This window comes from Pinus tabuliformis, chromosome 7 (assembly GCF_031772625.1).
Source record: "Pinus tabuliformis cultivar Carrire ecotype Pingquan chromosome 7, CPIR1, whole genome shotgun sequence".
Taxonomy (NCBI): Eukaryota; Viridiplantae; Streptophyta; class Pinopsida; order Pinales; family Pinaceae; genus Pinus; species Pinus tabuliformis.
Genome location: NC_142293.1, coordinates 1,678,643,534 through 1,678,661,283, shown reverse-complemented (window position 1 = coordinate 1,678,661,283; position 17,750 = coordinate 1,678,643,534). Strand labels below are relative to the sequence as shown.

At 36.2% G+C, this 17,750-nt stretch overlaps 1 protein-coding gene and 1 pseudogene across 1 annotated transcript in view; both read right to left on the bottom strand.

Annotated features, from left to right (window-relative positions):
* LOC149254903 (uncharacterized) overlaps positions 1-17,750 on the bottom strand; it is a 233,874-nt gene that overhangs the window by 164,068 nt on the left and 52,056 nt on the right. The window lies entirely within an intron of this gene.
* On the bottom strand, positions 7,857-16,466 carry LOC149254905 (ribosomal RNA-processing protein 12-like; annotated as a pseudogene).

The window sequence follows — 17,750 nt, the reverse complement described above, 5'->3', positions numbered from 1 at the left end:
GGTCAACTACCTTCATAATTATCCACTATTTTTTGTAAATAAAAGTGGTGATGGGCAAGCTGAGTGCGTGGAGGCACGAATTAGCGAGCCAGGACGATGTGTGCTTTGACCACATGGATGATGGCAATGAACATCAAGTGGCATTGACCATGAGAGTTTCAGCTACATAGGAGGTTTCCTCATGGGCATGGTTCATCACTCACTTGAGATTCCTAAATATGATAGATGATCACCAACTACCTCTCTAGTCCTATTGACCTCTCTTTTGGTCATTTGTTGGAGATTAATAAAATTATCTTATCTTACAAGTAAGATTCATTATTGCATGCTCATCAATCTTTTTTTCTATAAATATACCTGCATGTGAAGCTGTGGTTGTAGGGTACCAGGGAGCCTGATCCTTAATAGTTCTAACATTCTCAAATCAATCTACATAAATTCACCTAATTAACCATTAAAAACTTGTGTCTCCAACTTTGGAGTTAATGTCAGAGGCTTAAAATGAAACTCACAAAATGCCATTAAATATATATAAATCCAAAATCCCTACATGTAAGGAAATCGTGGAGAGCAACAAATGCTTCACAAAACCCCTCCAAAGGCTGAGATTGATGAACCACTCGTGAGATAATGATCTTGATTCTAAATGGTACAAAATTCTATCCAATTTCCACTTAATAGGAATGTCCCATTTCTCTGCAGTTACTTTCTTTTGAGGTGAGATGTTGAAGCTAATTTAAGTGCTTCCTCAATCACTATTCTGTACAAACAAATACCCAAAATAGCCAACTAATTGAGGTTAACAAAACAGAGAATGCAATAAAAGGTATTTCTATATAGTACATGTTACCATGTATAGGGGTAACCATAGAAGAAAATTTGTCTCCCATAATGCATATTTCCAATTTTCCAGTCGGCAGCCTCATGTGGCCCTCAAATAACAGCCTCTAAAATGCCTATCATTCAATATTGGTTAGTTCATCCACTTGATCAATGTACTCATTCGATGAAGGTGGGTCAGAAACCATGAAGTACATGAGCCATCATTTCATACAAAGTGCTTGCATTTAATGTTTTATGCATCTAAGTAAGGATCACGGGTTGAAGTCAGATAATGGAACATGATGTTTGGAAGTTACACTTGTTGCCTCATTTCACCTTGGTGGTCATCTTTTCCTTCTAGTCCCATGTAACCGCTCTACGACATTTCTTTCACTATTTAAGAGGAGCACAAACAGGAAGCCTATTTAAAGATAGTGTTTCCATATCCTTCCATATTTAACACCTGCCATCTATCCATTTCTCCATTGTCCTCTCTTTTGGGTTGGTTGTTGTCAGTTGCTCGTACTGGTTCCCCACTTATCTCATCCTGTGAGAAGAGGGGATTGGAAATGCCCAAAGGTTGAAGCAGCTGCACAAAGAAAGAAAGAAAGAGCATGTGCCAAATCTTAAAGTGCAAGAAAGAAAGAGCATGTGCCAAATCTTAAAGTGCAAAAAAGTGGCAACACATAAATTATAATTAACAGCCAAGTTAACTTGAGCTCTATCGCCTCATGTGAGGCTATCACCCTAGTCCCATGCATATCATGGTCTATCAATGTAAAAGGGACTTAAATAAACATCCCCACCCCTATGAGCAATGAATTGCCCATCCTAAAGGGAGTTTTTAGAAAAAAAGGGAAAATCAATGAAGCTTGTAAAGGGTGGAAAAAGCAATGCCAAGTAAAGGATACTCAAGTAATGCAAGCACACCCTCCACAAAGGTGCTTATAGATAATGGCCTTGCATAACCCATGTCTAAATAAAGCTCTCATGAAGTCTACCCCTGACCATATCACTTATCACTTATACCTATTGAGTGAAGGGCCAACCTAGGAACTGTTCCTCCCCCTAGGACTGGAAGCAACTAATAGGAGTAATTGATGACCCTCCCATTCCTAAATCTGGCAACTTGTATGAGGTCTTAAACTAGTGGGAAGTTTGAAGAAGATAATGTAATATGCTTATATGGCTTTGACATTAAATATAGTGAACTTTTTATGCTTCAATGCCTTTTGTATGCATGCTAGTTGGTCTTACTTGATCCCTTGAGCCTACGTTTGATGATGATTTGAAAATGGTTATGGTCGTTTGGAAGACATTGTTGAAGCTTCTCTTGCACTTCATGGACAATGCCACAGACCCTTTGGAGCGAATTCCACTTTACTATGGATGTTGGACACTTAATGGTGAGCATTGAGCTTGAAGAGAACTTGACACACCTTCAAAGACACTCCTCCACCGTTGGTACCTTGGAGACATTTCCCTTTGGAGCTAGAACATTGCCCATGTGAGATAATGTGATACCTTATGCATGAGATGGGGCTTGAGGAGGAGGATGTTTAGCTTGAGGAGGCACCTTTTGATTATGAGATGTGACCTTTGGGCAAGGAAACAGGCCCCTTAGACAATCCATTTCACCTTTTGTGGAGAGACATTCCTTTTGGAGATGACATCACACTTTTTAGGCCTCTACACTCAAACGTGTGGCCTTTCGGAGGGCATTTTTTAAGTTCTATCACTATATTTTCATCTTTGAGGCTATTTTGGGGGTTAACTTGGTGATCTATTGTAATGTCCCCAATGGATTAATTGCCCAAGGGACAAAGTAGCCTATCAATCCCCATAGGCTATAGTCTTTGATAAAGGGGAAAACCTCACATTACCCAATGTTTGGGCAACATGGGGTAAGTTTTGGGGCAGCTGGGGCAAAAATCCCAAAGTTGGGGTTGCCACAAACCCCTCTCAACTAATTAAGAAGGAGAAACACCCACAAGGAAATCTATAAATACAAGAGAGTAAAATTATTTTGATCATCACAGGATTAGATCAATTTGTCTCTGTTTTCTTTGAGTCTGAGGCTCTAGAGATTTTAAGACCCCTTTTATATTACTTGACTAGTTTCGGTGGAGGTGATCCAACTGTACCTAGTCACATTCTTCTCGTTATGGCATAAGTCATTTGTAATACATTAGGACAAATTTTCCTTTTCCTACGGCTTTATATTTTGGTTAGGGCTTGTTACCACTCAAACCAGCAGGGGACCTATAAGGGGTTCCTAAGAAGGAAACTACTAGGTTAAGGGTAACGGTGGAGGCTTAGCCCACTGTCACCACAACTATGTCTCCCTGCTCTTTACGAACTTTCACCGATGGGAGGAGTCTCAATAGTGTAGGGATCACTTGTAAAGTATATGTCAATGGATAGGTGGGAGCTGACCCTGAGGTGACCCTGGAAACCCTTTCCCAAGGATGGAGTGAGGAATGGAACTTGATTTCTCTTTAAACAAGGGACTTGACCCTCCAGGGGTAAGAGGTGAGGATTGGAGGGTTGAGGGAGAAGGAATAGGCTTTTAGTCGAGTTTCTCAATCCCTTGGGAAGCTTGGATTCCCAAATGGTCCTTAAATAATAAGCTTTATTGAGAAGTGGGACCACACGGGGCCAAGTGGACCCAGTCCAGTTTCGAGGATGGAATGTAGCAACCAATGATGTTCCTATCCCGAACAAGGTGAAAAGAAAGGATCAAACAAGAATATCTACTTCAAAAGGTTGAACTAATCCTGTTGGGGTCTAGCCTTGGGGATGCCTAGGCAAAATTCAATCCTAGAGCTAGGGCTTGGGATTCCCGGAGATTCCACCATTAGAATTGCCTCAAATTTGGAGGAGAGGGAGGGACCCACGAGCGCAGTAGCCTGTAGGAGATCGAATTTTTTCCTTGGGTCAATTCCCGGGAAATTGATGCCCTAGGTGACCTTTAAGGGCTAGACATGGGAAAAAAGGATAAAAGGTGAAAAAGTTGGAAGGAGATGACCACCCTTTTAGGGATCAATGCCTAATTCACTTGGGGTTATGGATTCAAGGATGATGATGAGTAAGAACTTGGTTTCTTGATCATGGAGGCCCAGAAAGTCAACTTCATCCAATGTTGAGAGAAAGAAAAGAAAAGTGGCCTTCAAGCATTTATACTTCAAAGCAAATGAGGCAAGCTTATCAAGACAAACAATCTCTAGGACATTTCATTCATATAACATTGGCCCATACATTAAATTAGCTAAAACATGCTTAATTCGACATTTCAATTATGCAGTGACTAGCCCTAATTTTAGCAAGTATGCAACAAGAAGAATAACAACGTTAAAATTTACTTACAGTGTTATAAAGTATATCCAACCAACATTTCGTTTGCAAGACAAAGCTCCAAGACAAGAAAAATAGCCCAAATCCATACATCAAAATTCATCCATCTCCAAAAATATCCTCCAAGGAAAAAATGTGAAGTTCTCAATGATTAGAGAGATCCCAAGTCAAGTCATCATTCAAATGAATGTATCTAACATCAATATATAGCCTCCTAAGGAGTCTGAATTAGCCTACGGGCCTACATTAGCACCTAATGATAAAATAATGTGCAAATAAAACCCCTATTGGTGACAACCCCACCAAACTAGCTCACAAGTGTAAAAATAAGCCTCACAAGGGGCCAAATAATAATATGTACATGTTGTGGGGCCCTCCAAAGGCCTAATAATGTCCTGAAGTGCCATACTGAGGAATAAATTCCTCGGAATATGATGGACAACGGGGTGGCCTATTGTTCTCCAAGTAGTAGTCCTGTGGTGCTCCTGGTCGGTCTGAAGGCACTTACATGACGCCATGGGTCTCCATATGAATCGGAGGTGCCTGTAGATCCTCTGCAAGGGTCCGAGTGGTGGAATGAATGCTGCCATGACATCGTAGAAGTCTTGGGACACCTGCCAAGAGTGTGGGGCTCCTATGGGCCCTACTGGGCATAATGTACCAAGCATATCACCATCATCGCAAAAGTGGATAGCTAGTAGTCTTTGAGCATTGATGAAGATCCATGGAGTGTGGTCTGCTATTGTGGAGGACAATGGCTCTCTATGCACACCCTATATGTGCCAATGTAGACCTCTGGGGGTTAGGATCCCGTATAGGGAGACCAAACCCAAATGGAAACCACTTGTAATCCTGCATAAGATCCAATGCATCCCCTAGGCTTCCAGTACAACCAGTCATTAAAATAATCGGGTAAAAGAGCTTACAAATCATGGATAACAAAGTGGGCACTTCATAATGGCATGCCCTTCCGTAGTGGGCTTTGGCATGTGCTAGTGTCTCCAAGCTCCAAAGGGGGTTAACCAAGTACCTTATTAGGTGGTTTCAGCCCTTAAAGGGGATAGTATGTCCAAGGTACATCCCTCTAATGGGGGTGGCAAGTGATAAATAAGTGGAATGGAGTAGGGAATGAGAGGGGCAATCCTGGGCCACATATTGGGGCATAGGGGTAGCTAGATAAGGGGAAGCCCACACCTAGGTATATAATGCGTAGGAAGGAGCAATCGTGGTACATGAGGTGCCCCAACCTTGATTTTTCCACCCTTATTTATATGACTTTTGCCTTTTATGAATTTTCTTTAATTAATTGCTCGTGGCTCAAACGACAAGAGCATGATGTGTGAGATACAACAGTGATTAAACCCTTTTAGGTAGGGCGGTTCATTGCCCTCCAGGGGTTGGGACAATCATGGGTTCCTGAATGATAAAAGAGGCTCATCTAGGGCCTATGGAACCAGGGTGATGACCATGGGTTGGGGTAGAGCTCATGTATGGCTTTTTCCCACGCGCTGATTATTTTTGTCCCGGCCATCTTTTGCATTTTGTGGTGCACTTTCCTGTTAAATGTGGCCAATTATGCTTTTTCTTTTTCTTTTAGTTGCTTCAACCTCTGGGGCATCATTCCAGGCCTGACCCAAGGTGGGGACAAGGGGATAGGGAGGCTGGCCCTATGTTGACCCAAAATGGAAATGTGTACCCAGGTGGGAAAAATGATGAATGGGGTATAGTGAGTGGAAACGAAGTAATATATGCGGATAAAGGAGTGGAACCACGCACCCAAAGTCGGGGTTTTCCAAGTAGTACCGCCCTAGAACCAAATGGTCAATAAAGTAGATCCCACGAGACTAAGATCCAAGGGTAACATCCAAAATAGATTAAGGAGACGAGCACAAACTAAGCCCACCCTTTCCGCCAAATCCCCCCATCAATCCATACCTAGAAGTATCCATGATAGTTAAACCCAATACTGAATTACCAAATGACAAGACATACCTTTAGATTCAGGAGGCCCACCTTCAAACATACGATCAATACAAGTGGATGAGGGACCACATGGTTGGCTAAGGTGGCAGAGAAACGGCACAACAAGCTAGTAGGAGGCTGCAAAGGGCTGTTGGCTGTCGGCTGAGGTTCATCATGGAGAAAAATTTATCCTTGGGATATCACCCATGAAGTGGTGGGTAACATGGCCTCCTTAAATAGTTAGGTTTTCAACAAATTTCTTTCTACAAACAATGATTCCAGCACAAGATACGATCATCAATATAATGCAATATTAGAATTTAGCCATTCAAACAATATTGTAATATTAACCAATTCAATGCATTGTCAATAAGTATCAAAATTCTAACGGTTCAATTATTCTGGATGCAATAGACCTATCGTCTTCTACTCAGATCCGACTAGACTAGCTAGTTTGACTAGCAAGTAACCTTAATTAATTTTTACAACTAACCCTTGTCTACGCGACTTTCTAAAATGTGACTGTTGGACACCTAATCTGCTAAGGGTTATGGTGTGGAATTTGAAAGGTCATTGGAGTCCAAGAGACCACTTGGTATATGAAAACCAAGGGCCATAACAATGTATTATAAATGTATATCTTGTGAATAGTAAATGTATCTCACACTTATCTTCATTTGTTCCTGAAGCTCCCGCGACTGATTCCGGACGCTTCGAGCCTGCTTTGAGATGCGATTACAGATGATGATTCTTTGCAGCAGCTTCAAGGTGTCGACCCCTGAATCTTTAGATGCCTGCCTTCTTTGTTAGTGATTCCTTAATTGTTATGGGCCCCATGTCTTCTACCAAGATCAGGATCAACTGCTTGAATGGTTGTTTCACGATGCGGGTATCATCCATCCATTACAGGAACCGCCACAGGGAAACCTTACAAGATATTCTGTCACGGTCGATTTTCAAGTTATCGGATATCACAAAGGGTCGATGCAGTCAAACCTCACCTTGATTTTCGGGACATTTTTTGCCTTCCTGTGTATGATCTCCGACAATTATTTAAACTACTAAATCCGCCTAGCTTCCAGCTTTTGTAATTCTTCCGATTTCAAGAATCCACCTATTTTAGAACTATAACAAATTGTCCAGAACTAAGAATAAATCGATCTGCTTCGGAATATGAGACAACTTTGTTACTTCAATCGGCAGAGAAATCCCTTTTGATAGAACCAGCTTTAAGAACCCTCGCTAACTTATCTCCTAAACGATGTTCATGTCCCCAAAAATCAAAGAACCAAAACCACAGAGAATTCGTTGCCCTCAAGATAATGTTTTTGTGCCAAACAAGATTAAGAACCAATAGAATTCGTTGTCTTTCTAGAAGTATTCATGTGCCAAAACAGAAAGAGAGAAAGTAGAGAATGTGTCAACTAGGGTGGAATCTTTCACCATCGAAATTGACAAAGAGAAAGGGGTCATAAAACCCTCAGAGCCTTAAGCTCAAAAGAATAGAGATAAATGACCCAATTCCATGATGATCAAAATGAATTCATCCCTCTTATATATATAGATTTCCTAAGGGTCTCTCCTTAAATGATTGATTAAATTTCACTTCAAACCCCAATTTTGGGTTTCTTTCCCCCGAATTGGAAATTTTAGGGTTTTCCCCTTTATTGAGGACTATAGCCTATGGGGATCGATAGGCTATTTCGTCCCATAGGAAATTAATTTCCCAGGAACATTACAGTCCCCCCTTCCCGACATTGCTTATCCTCAAGCAATGGAAAGCTTCGTTGTTGCCCCCCTCTGTCTTCTTTTTCATGCCCATTGTTTGTAATTCCATGCACAATTTCTGATTTTCCATTTTCATGCACATGTTCCTGCAAATGCTGACATTCAGCCATCAACTGTTGGAGTTGCATATCTTTGGTTTCAAGTTCCTTGTTGACCAATTCTAAAGCATTCTCCAATTCCCTTATCTTGTCTGAACGTTGGAGAATTTGTTCTAAAGACATTGTACATTTGTATGATTCAGTCCTTAAAGAGTTATCTTTGTCATGGAGGCTCCTTTTCACGTCGCTAAGGTGTGAAAGTTGATATCGTAAATCACTTAATTGACACCTTTTCTCCACCGTCATGGCCCTGGATAACTCAAGACCCTCGTTGACAAGATCCAAAACTCTTTCCAATTCCCCAATTTTTCCCTTAAGATGCATATGTTCTTCGTCATTAGCCAATTTCTTTACCTCTATTTCAGTGCTTTTATCTTCAAGGATCTCTTTTTCTTCTATAATGGATGATAGTTGATATACCACTATCTTCAACCCCAATGTTGCTTTGATAACTTCCCTGTTGTTACTTTCAAAGAACATAAATGCATACGGAAACAAATTTGGAACTGACAAGCAGAGCTCGAAGAATTCATACATCAATCTTGTTATCCCAGTAATCATTGCACTTACCATGTGTGGTGTACTACCTATCAGACACCCTACAACCATGTTAAAGAACTCATGCAGCTTTTCCAATGAACCTGCATTTTTTGTATCTTCCAAGCAGTAGCAAATTTTGTCTAGCAAATCATAAGCCCCAGATCTTGTTTATTATTGGATCCTTTTACAACAAGAATTATTTCACTAAGGAAACAAGTAATGCCCCCATTTTTCCTCTCTTCACAAGTCATTAAAATATAAATGATTAAATATTGCAAGCAATCAAGCCGGTGTCGGTTGGCAAAAAAATGGCAGGATGGCATTGTTGTGACCATAAGTTCAAATATCGCATCCACATTATTTGCCAGAAAATCCTTGTGTTCCTTCAAAATGCTTACGAGCACAATACGTGCCTTCTTCTGAACTAGCCCTTCATCATCCTGCAAAGTCGGCTTTGTAGCGGCAAAAGGCATATTCACAACTTCAACATCCAGCCCCTGCAAAAGTGATACTGTCAGATTTAAGAGTTGGGCCCTTGTTGATGCTACGGTATGTTCATTATTTGAATCATCGACTTCCATAGAAAATTTCCTTACATGCCCAGATTTAGTTGCTTTTTGTGTTACTTTGAGACGCTTTTGCATTGCACTGATAAAAAATTGTTTGACTACTGCCTTGTCAGATACAGAAGCTATGTCTGCCATAGTAGCCTGCAGATATCCATGCTTGTCTTGGGGAGATGACATGAAGATATTAAATAAATTCGAAAGGAATTGAGGAGAAAATGATGTCAAAATTTTCAGATTCTCTGATGCAACTTTTGAGTTGTAGCGAGACTTGGCTTGTTGCTCAGCTAGACTCAATTCCAAGCCCTCAACCTGTTCTGAACTACTCAATCTATCGAGGGTTTTTTCCAATGCTTTCTTGTTTTGTTGAATAAGTACCTGCAAGCTTGAACAAATTATGTGTAGTGACCAAAAGTCGGACATGCAGTGGAAATATTTAAAATACTTCAAGGACGTAAATGTCCATTGTAAGACATGTAACTGTATATTGAATATTTTATAAGAATTGATATGAATGAGATATGAGATGATTACAAATGAGAATGAGGGCTTGCTTATATACCCTAGGCAAGTACCCTTTCATGAATGGGCATGTCCCTAAGACATGTCTCTTCATGACTAACTAACTAACCAATAGTTAATTAATTATATTTATTATTATTATATTTATATTTATATTTATTATTTTTATATGAATTATATTCAAGGAATTTAGACTTCTGTGATCCATAACGTTTGTTTAGAAAAATCTTTGGCGAAATCACATAATTGATCATTTGTCGACGCGTTTCGAACCAACTAGTGTGGTTCATCGTCAGGACAAGTTGAAGATACAGATCCAGTATAGCGAGTTAAATAGTCCAAGCAGAGACTCCAACGGCTAAAAAGACTAACGGCTATTTTTCAACTTAAGGACCCAGTCAAACCCCTTTAACTAAATTAATATTAATATTCTTTATAATTATTATTATACTACTAGAGCTAAGTAAACTGGGTAAAAATTAACTAGATCAGAGATTATTAATCTATTTATATATTTAATATATAATTATATATAATATTTTTTCAATATCTAATATAATACTATATTTAATATTTAGTTTTTAAATTATTAGAAAACTATAATTTTTACTAAAAATTGAATTAGATCAATGGTTAGTTATCAAACTAAATCATTTATTTATTTAAAATATTATATATATATATATATATATATATATATATATATATATATAAATTAATATATTACCATACCTAACATTCTAATAATATTATATTTAATGTTTAAATATATATATATATGTGTGTTTTTTTTTTTTTTTTTTTTTTTTTTTTTTTTTTTTTTTTTTTTTTTTTTTTAATATATCAATTTAAAATTCTTTAATAACTAATCATTCTAATAAAAATTTTATTTAAAGTATAGATATTAAAATATTATATCAATTTCTATTTATATAATTAAAAACTTTTTTTAAAATTTTTTTTTTTTTTTTTTTTTTTTTTTTTTATTTTTATCCTACACTATCTCTTAAGGTTAGTTCAATTAACTAGAACTAACAAAAAATCAAAATTAATCAAATGAATAAATGAAAAGTAATATTGATTAGTTAAGAAAAATGCATATTTTAATTATACATGTATTTATAGCATAAGGATGTTAAAAATATAAGGTTAATAAAAGGTAAATAATTACCGTACAATCTAAGGATAGTTCAATCATAAATTATGTTAAATATTCCCAGGTTGCCAAATTTAATAATCTTCGAATATAAAGGGAAAAAGAGGGGACTAAATCAAGATCATAAGGGCGATAATTAAAAGGAGAACAAATCAAATCAAGAGAAAAGCAAGCAAATAAACCACAAACACAGAGGAAACAAATCTTAAGGAAAGGAAACAAGAAACACAGAGACCATACCAAGCAAGGACCGTGGAGGCTAGGAAGATAGGGCTGGGACCCAGCAGCTGCTGATCTTCCAGCCATCATCCCTATTAAGATTATTCGGCCTTTTTTCGATTTCCAGGGCCTCCCTAAACTTGCGATGGTGAAACTGAGCAACTCTAGCAATGACTTGAGCCTCTTCGATACATACATGATGCATCGTCTTCTCGGCATGCTCTGCCAAGGCTGAGGATTTGGTCCTACCATGCCTCAGGTCGGTAGAATGCTCGCTAATCCTTTGATTGATAGAGCGTCCTGTCTCACCAATATATGGAATCCCACAAGAACAAGGGATGACATAGACGCCCTTCATGTCTTTAGGGTCAATAGGATCTTTTACAGACCTGAGGGAGCTACGGATAGTATTAAGAGGTCTAAAGGTTGCGGGCACATCAAATTTTTTCAGAATCCTTGCAATCCTATCCGTGGTCCCTTGGATATAAGGAAGGTTAACTCCCATGACACGATCATTAGGATCCCTACGGATTGACGGCTCCTTTTTAGCCTTGAGGAAGGCCTTTTGACCCAGGTGCCTATCATAACCATTTTCCAAAAAGACATCAAGGAGATGAGCCTTCTCCTTTTCCAAGCTCTCTTCATCAGAGATTCTAACAGCACGGGTGGCAAGAGTGCTTAGAACACCTAACTTTTGAGCTGGGAAATGATGGGAAGAAGCATGCAAGTATTGCTCAGTATGCGTCTTCTTCCTAAACACTTGATGAGAAAAGGAACCATCCGCTTTCTTAGAGATGAGAACATCCAAGAACGGAAGACAACCATTGTCTTCTTTTTCCATCGTGAATTTTATGGCGGCGGACTGGTTATTAAGATGATTGAAGAAATGATCAAGCTCATCAGGACCATGAGACCAGACAACACCAGTGTCATCAACGAACCTTTTCCAAAGCTTCGGAAGGAGACGAGACGAGGCCAAAGCCTTAGACTCAAAATCCTCCATAAAGAGATTGGCGACTACCGGGGACAAGGGGGAGCCCATGGCAACCCCACAAGTCTGCTCATAGAATTCTCCTTCAAAGCTGGGAATATTCGAAGATTATTAAATTTGGCAACCTGGGAATATTTAACATAATATATGATTGAACTATCCTTAGATTGTACGGTAATTATTTACCTTTTATTAACCTTATATTTTTAACATCCTTATGCTATAAATACATGTATAATTAAAATATGCATTTTTCTTAACTAATCAATATTACTTTTCATTTATTCATTTGATTAATTTTGATTTTTTGTTAGTTCTAGTTAATTGAACTAACCTTAAGAGATAGTGTAGGATAAAAATTTAAAAAAAAAAAAAAAAAAAAAAAAAAATATTTAAAAAAAGTTTTTAATTATATAAATAGAAATTGATATAATATTTTAATATCTATACTTTAAATAAAAATTTTATTAGAATGATTAGTTATTAAAGAATTTTAAATTGATATATTTATATATATATATATATAAATAAATAAATAAATAAATAAAAAACACACATATATATATATATTTAAACATTAAATATAATATTATTAGAATGTTAGGTATGGTAATATATTAATATATATATATATATATATATATATAATATTTTAAATAAATAAATGATTTAGTTTGATAACTAACCATTGATCTAATTCAATTTTTAGTAAAAATTATAGTTTTCTAATAATTTAAAAACTAAATATTAAATATAGTATTATATTAGATATTGAAAAAATATTATATATAATTATATATTAAATATATAAATAGATTAATAATCTCTGATCTAGTTAATTTTTACCCAGTTTACTTAGCTCTAGTAGTATAATAATAATTATAAAGAATATTAATATTAATTTAGTTAAAGGGGTTTGACTGGGTCCTTAAGTTGAAAAATAGCCGTTAGTCTTTTTAGCCGTTGGAGTCTCTGCTTGGACTATTTAACTCGCTATACTGGATCTGTATCTTCAACTTGTCCTGACGATGAACCACACTAGTTGGTTCGAAACGCGTCGACAAATGATCAATTATGTGATTTCGCCAAAGATTTTTCTAAACAAATGAATTATATTCATAACATTGCCTCTCTCTTCAAGAAGGTTTGTCCTCAAAGCTTATTGAGAATATCTTCTTGTCTCTGAACTTTCATCTTCGTTGATACAAGATGATATGATGCTCTGAGTGATAGACAAAATTGTCATACTGAGAACGGATCAGACCATCCTAGATTAATCTTCTGTGGAATCTTTTGACCTCTGGAAATTTGTGATGAATAGTTATCGTAGGACTGGATTCTGCAAACTCCAGTATTCTTGGGAACATAAATTTTGTGTTTCTGTTCTAAGTGATATTGGTACGTAGATTGATTGTAAAGTCTACACTTGTGATTCAGATGTCGATAAATAGTTCTTCTAGTTGGACTTTCCCTTATCATGTTAGTGGTTGTTTCCTGATTTCCTTCAGGCGTTGTTGTTGTTGAGTTGGCTACTAAATCATCATTTGGAATGTCCATCGTTTGAACTGCAACTTCTGCATGTGTCTTCACTTCAGTAGGTTTATCCTCTACTTGAGTTACGATTTTGACTGGATCGGTATTTGTTTCTTTATCTTCAACTTGGACTGAAACAACTAGAGACTTCGATACTACTTCTTGAAGTTGTTCCAACTTGTCATTTAGTGATTTCTTATCACTTTTAAGCTTCTTTATTTGCGTAAGTAAAGCTTGGTTATGATTAATTAGACATGAAAGTTCACCATTTTCTGAATCGATGACTTTGTCCTCAGTATCTTTTTCTTTATCTTTTAAATTTTTTATTAAGGGTTTTTAGGCACAATTTTTTTTTTCCTTTTCTGATAGATTCTCCTTTAGCTCCTTATCAAAACTTTCATTTTCTTGTTTTAGTCTTTGTTTCTTAGCCTTGGACTTTTTTATCCGTAAAAGTAATTTCTCATTGTGGTCCCTTAGACGCCAAATTTCTTCATTGATTTCTATTGATTTTTCATGAAACCAATCTTCGAGATCTTTATATTTATTTTCTGATGCTTCATTCTTTTGTTGAAGTTTTGTGATTTCTTCTTTTAATCTTTTAATTTGTGTCTAGTCGTTACCTTGATATTCTTCCAAAGTAAACAATCTTCGACATTTTGGACAAGGTATTGTGCGATTTTTAAAAATCGACAAATATTGATCTTCTGTACGACAAAATGGACATCTAGTCCAAAATGTAGAGTTCCATATGGAATCCATAGTTTCTTTGTTCATCTTCGAATTAGACTCCATTTGCTTTTTTCTTCAAAAATGGACTTCTTTTGTGTTCGTCGATGAACTTAGGGTTTAATGATAACCTCGTTTTCTTTAGTGAATTTGAACACCTTTATGGATTCTAAAAAAAATAATTTCCCTAATTTTTATTTTTTTTATTCTCAACAATTATTTTTTTCTCTTAAACTCTCTTCTTTTTTATAATTTTTTCAACTTTCTTTTTCTTTTTTTTACTATATTTTATTTTATTTTATTTTTATTAAAAAAAAAAAAAATCTATATATATTTATAATCTTTTTTTTCTTTTTGAAAAGTTACAACCCTAGTGAAACGTGGCTATTCACCTCTTTGGGGTATAATATAAAATATATGTCCACTTATGTGCCTTTGACTCAGTTAATTTTCTCCACAAAAAGTAAAACTTACCATTCACATAAAGAGATTTTGTATTCCTTTTGTTCTTCTTTTACCTTGCAAATACCATGGGAGTTACCATGGGTTGCTAAAACTACGATCTTGTAAACCACTTAATGAAGAATCAAGATAATCTTATCTACTCTTCCTTCTCTTACGTATAGTTTTAAAGATATTTGGAAAGATTCCCTTTTGACTTTATCATGCACTTTTTATCAATAATGTAGAACCTTTTTATATATATGAATGTTCTCCTTCAAAATTTACATCAGACTATTTTCTTTTTACTAGAATAATTGAAATGTCAATGGCCAAAGGCCTTATTATTTTATTTTTACTTTTTCAATTAAATAATTTATTTATTTTAATTCTTTTCTTTTATAATCTTTTTTCCAAATCCTTTTTTTTAAGTGGCCGAGGGCCTGACCGAAAATGGAGAAACTCCAACTCGTGTCGCAAAACACTTTAGTTGCAGCATCAATTTAATGGCCAAAGGCCGGGATCTGCCAAACTTGGCTCTAATACCAATGTAATGACCAAAAGTCATATACGCAGCGGAAATCTTTAAAATACTTCAAAGACATAAATGTCCATTGTAAGACATGTAACTGTATATTGAATATTGTATAAAAATTGATATGAAATATGAGATATGAGATGATTACATATGAGAATGAGGGCCTGCTTATATACCCTAGGCAAGTGCCCTTTCATAAATAGGTATGTCTCTAAGACATGTCTCTTCATTACTAACTAACTAACCATTATTTAATTAATTATTATTTATTATTATTATATTTATATTTATATTTATTATTTTTATATGAATTATATCCATAACATTATGCCACATAACTTTGGCTCTTTATGAAGCAATGCACCCCATTTCTTTGCAAGATCTCGAAAGTTTTGAGTTATCTATTAGGTAGTTGCAAACTTCCACAGTTGGTGGATTCACATCATTGTTGTGATCATAACTAGCAATCCTAGATAAACCAATCAGGCAAGAAGATATAACCAGCCTTACTGGATGATTTGGTTGTGCATTACCTCCATCACTCAAAACTCCTTCAGAAGTGACCCCTAATGAATTTGAATTTCTACACTCTGTATTTGATGATCTTCTCCTTTTTTTTGTTGGTTTTCCACAATTATTGCCTCAACTAGAATTCGTGCTCTATTCTTTGACACACTTATTGACATTGTTTCTTCATATTTGTTCCTTTCACCATCTAATTCAACCAAAGATGCGCAACAACAGGTAGGTTGATTCAACTTATCACCCAGTTCGTGCTCACATTTTTTACCACCAATGTTCTCTATTGAATATGTAGGTTGCATATCATGAGGGGATGACCTTTTTCCCAAATAACTTATTTGTCCAAGTTCACCATCTTTGAAGGAGTTGACATCTGATGTGGGTAAAGACATCTTAACCATTTTATTTCAGATATCAGAATCCTTGTATGGACTACAGGAACCTTTTTCAACCAAATTTTGACATTTATGGTCCTCGTGGCCAATTGTTTGTCTCTTTGCTTCAGTTGTGGCATTTTTGTTAAATTCTTCTAATCTTGTAAGGGTCATTTTATTCCATTCTTATACCCTGTTAATATTTTTTGCTTGTTTCTCTTCTGTCTTCCTCAAAATCTTTGCTTGTTGCTCTTCCATCTTTCTCCAAAAGACTCTACATACCTGTGCCAAAAATTTGCTTCGAGTGGTTCCATTTTAATTACCATCCACGCTGGCAAGATTTCTGCTTTGATACCACTATAATAGACTAGAGCAATTTTTTTCTTTGCCTAAGGCTTTATATTCTAGTCAGGGCCTCCTTAAATAGTTATGTTTTCAACAAATTTCTTTCTACAAACAATGATTCCAGCACAAGATACAATCATCAATATAATGCAATATTAGAATTTAGCCATTCAAATAATACTGTAATATTAACCGATTCAATGCATTGTCACAAAGTATCAAAATTCCAACAATTCAACTATTCTAAACGCAGTAGACCTATCATCTTCTACTCAAATCTGACTAGACTAGCTAGTTTGACCAGTGAGTAATCTTAGCTAACTTTTACAACGAACCCTTGTTTTTCTACGCGACTTTCTGAAATGTGACTGTTGGACACCTAATCCGCTAAGGGTTATGGTGTGGAATGTGAAAGGTCATTGGTGTCCAAGAGACCACTTAGTAGATGAAAACCAAGGGCCATAACAATGTATTATAAATGTATATCTTGTGAATAGTAAATGTATCTCACACTTATCTTAATTTGTTGTCCATTATTTGTGTTTGTGTTTAACATGGTATCAGAGCGGGCGAATTCTAGCCTTACTCCAATTTGAGCCATTGGTTTTGTGGCCAGCTAATATGGTTTGATTACTTGGTTATCTTAAGAGGGTTCATTCATTAAGTGACCTCTTCTAACCTGAAGTAATGCCCCTTCCTGCTCAGCCCTGCTCACGACTCTAACTTTCCTGTCCTGTCAGATGTGTTTATTGCTCCACTCAAACCTACGCACCTAATGCTCTATCTGCTTGGTGTTACTTATTCTCCTGGTTCTCTTAACGATGCTTATGTTATTTTCTCTGTCTCCCATCTCAACGTTGGCTCTATCTCCTGATTGTACATTGGTCCGTTGGAATGCTGCTCAGAAACACCATACTTTTCCTGCTACCATTGATATATCATTTTCTGTTACTATGAGTGTCGTTGAAATTTGGTACCGGAGGACAAGTGGTTCCTTAAGGCTTTGATCTTTGGCCTAGGGAAAAGTGTCCAAAAGAATTTAATTTTTCTCCTAAAGTGACTTTGTAATTTTTTTATAAAGTTAAATCTAATTTAAAAGTGACTTTAAGTGATAAAGTTACTAAGTCTAATTTTAAAATGACTTTTATAAAGTCAATGAAAAATTAGAAAAGAAAAGTGACTTTGGAAATAAATGACTAAGTGGGTCTTTATTAAAGTGAGGTGAATTAAAAAATAAAAGTGAGATTTAAATG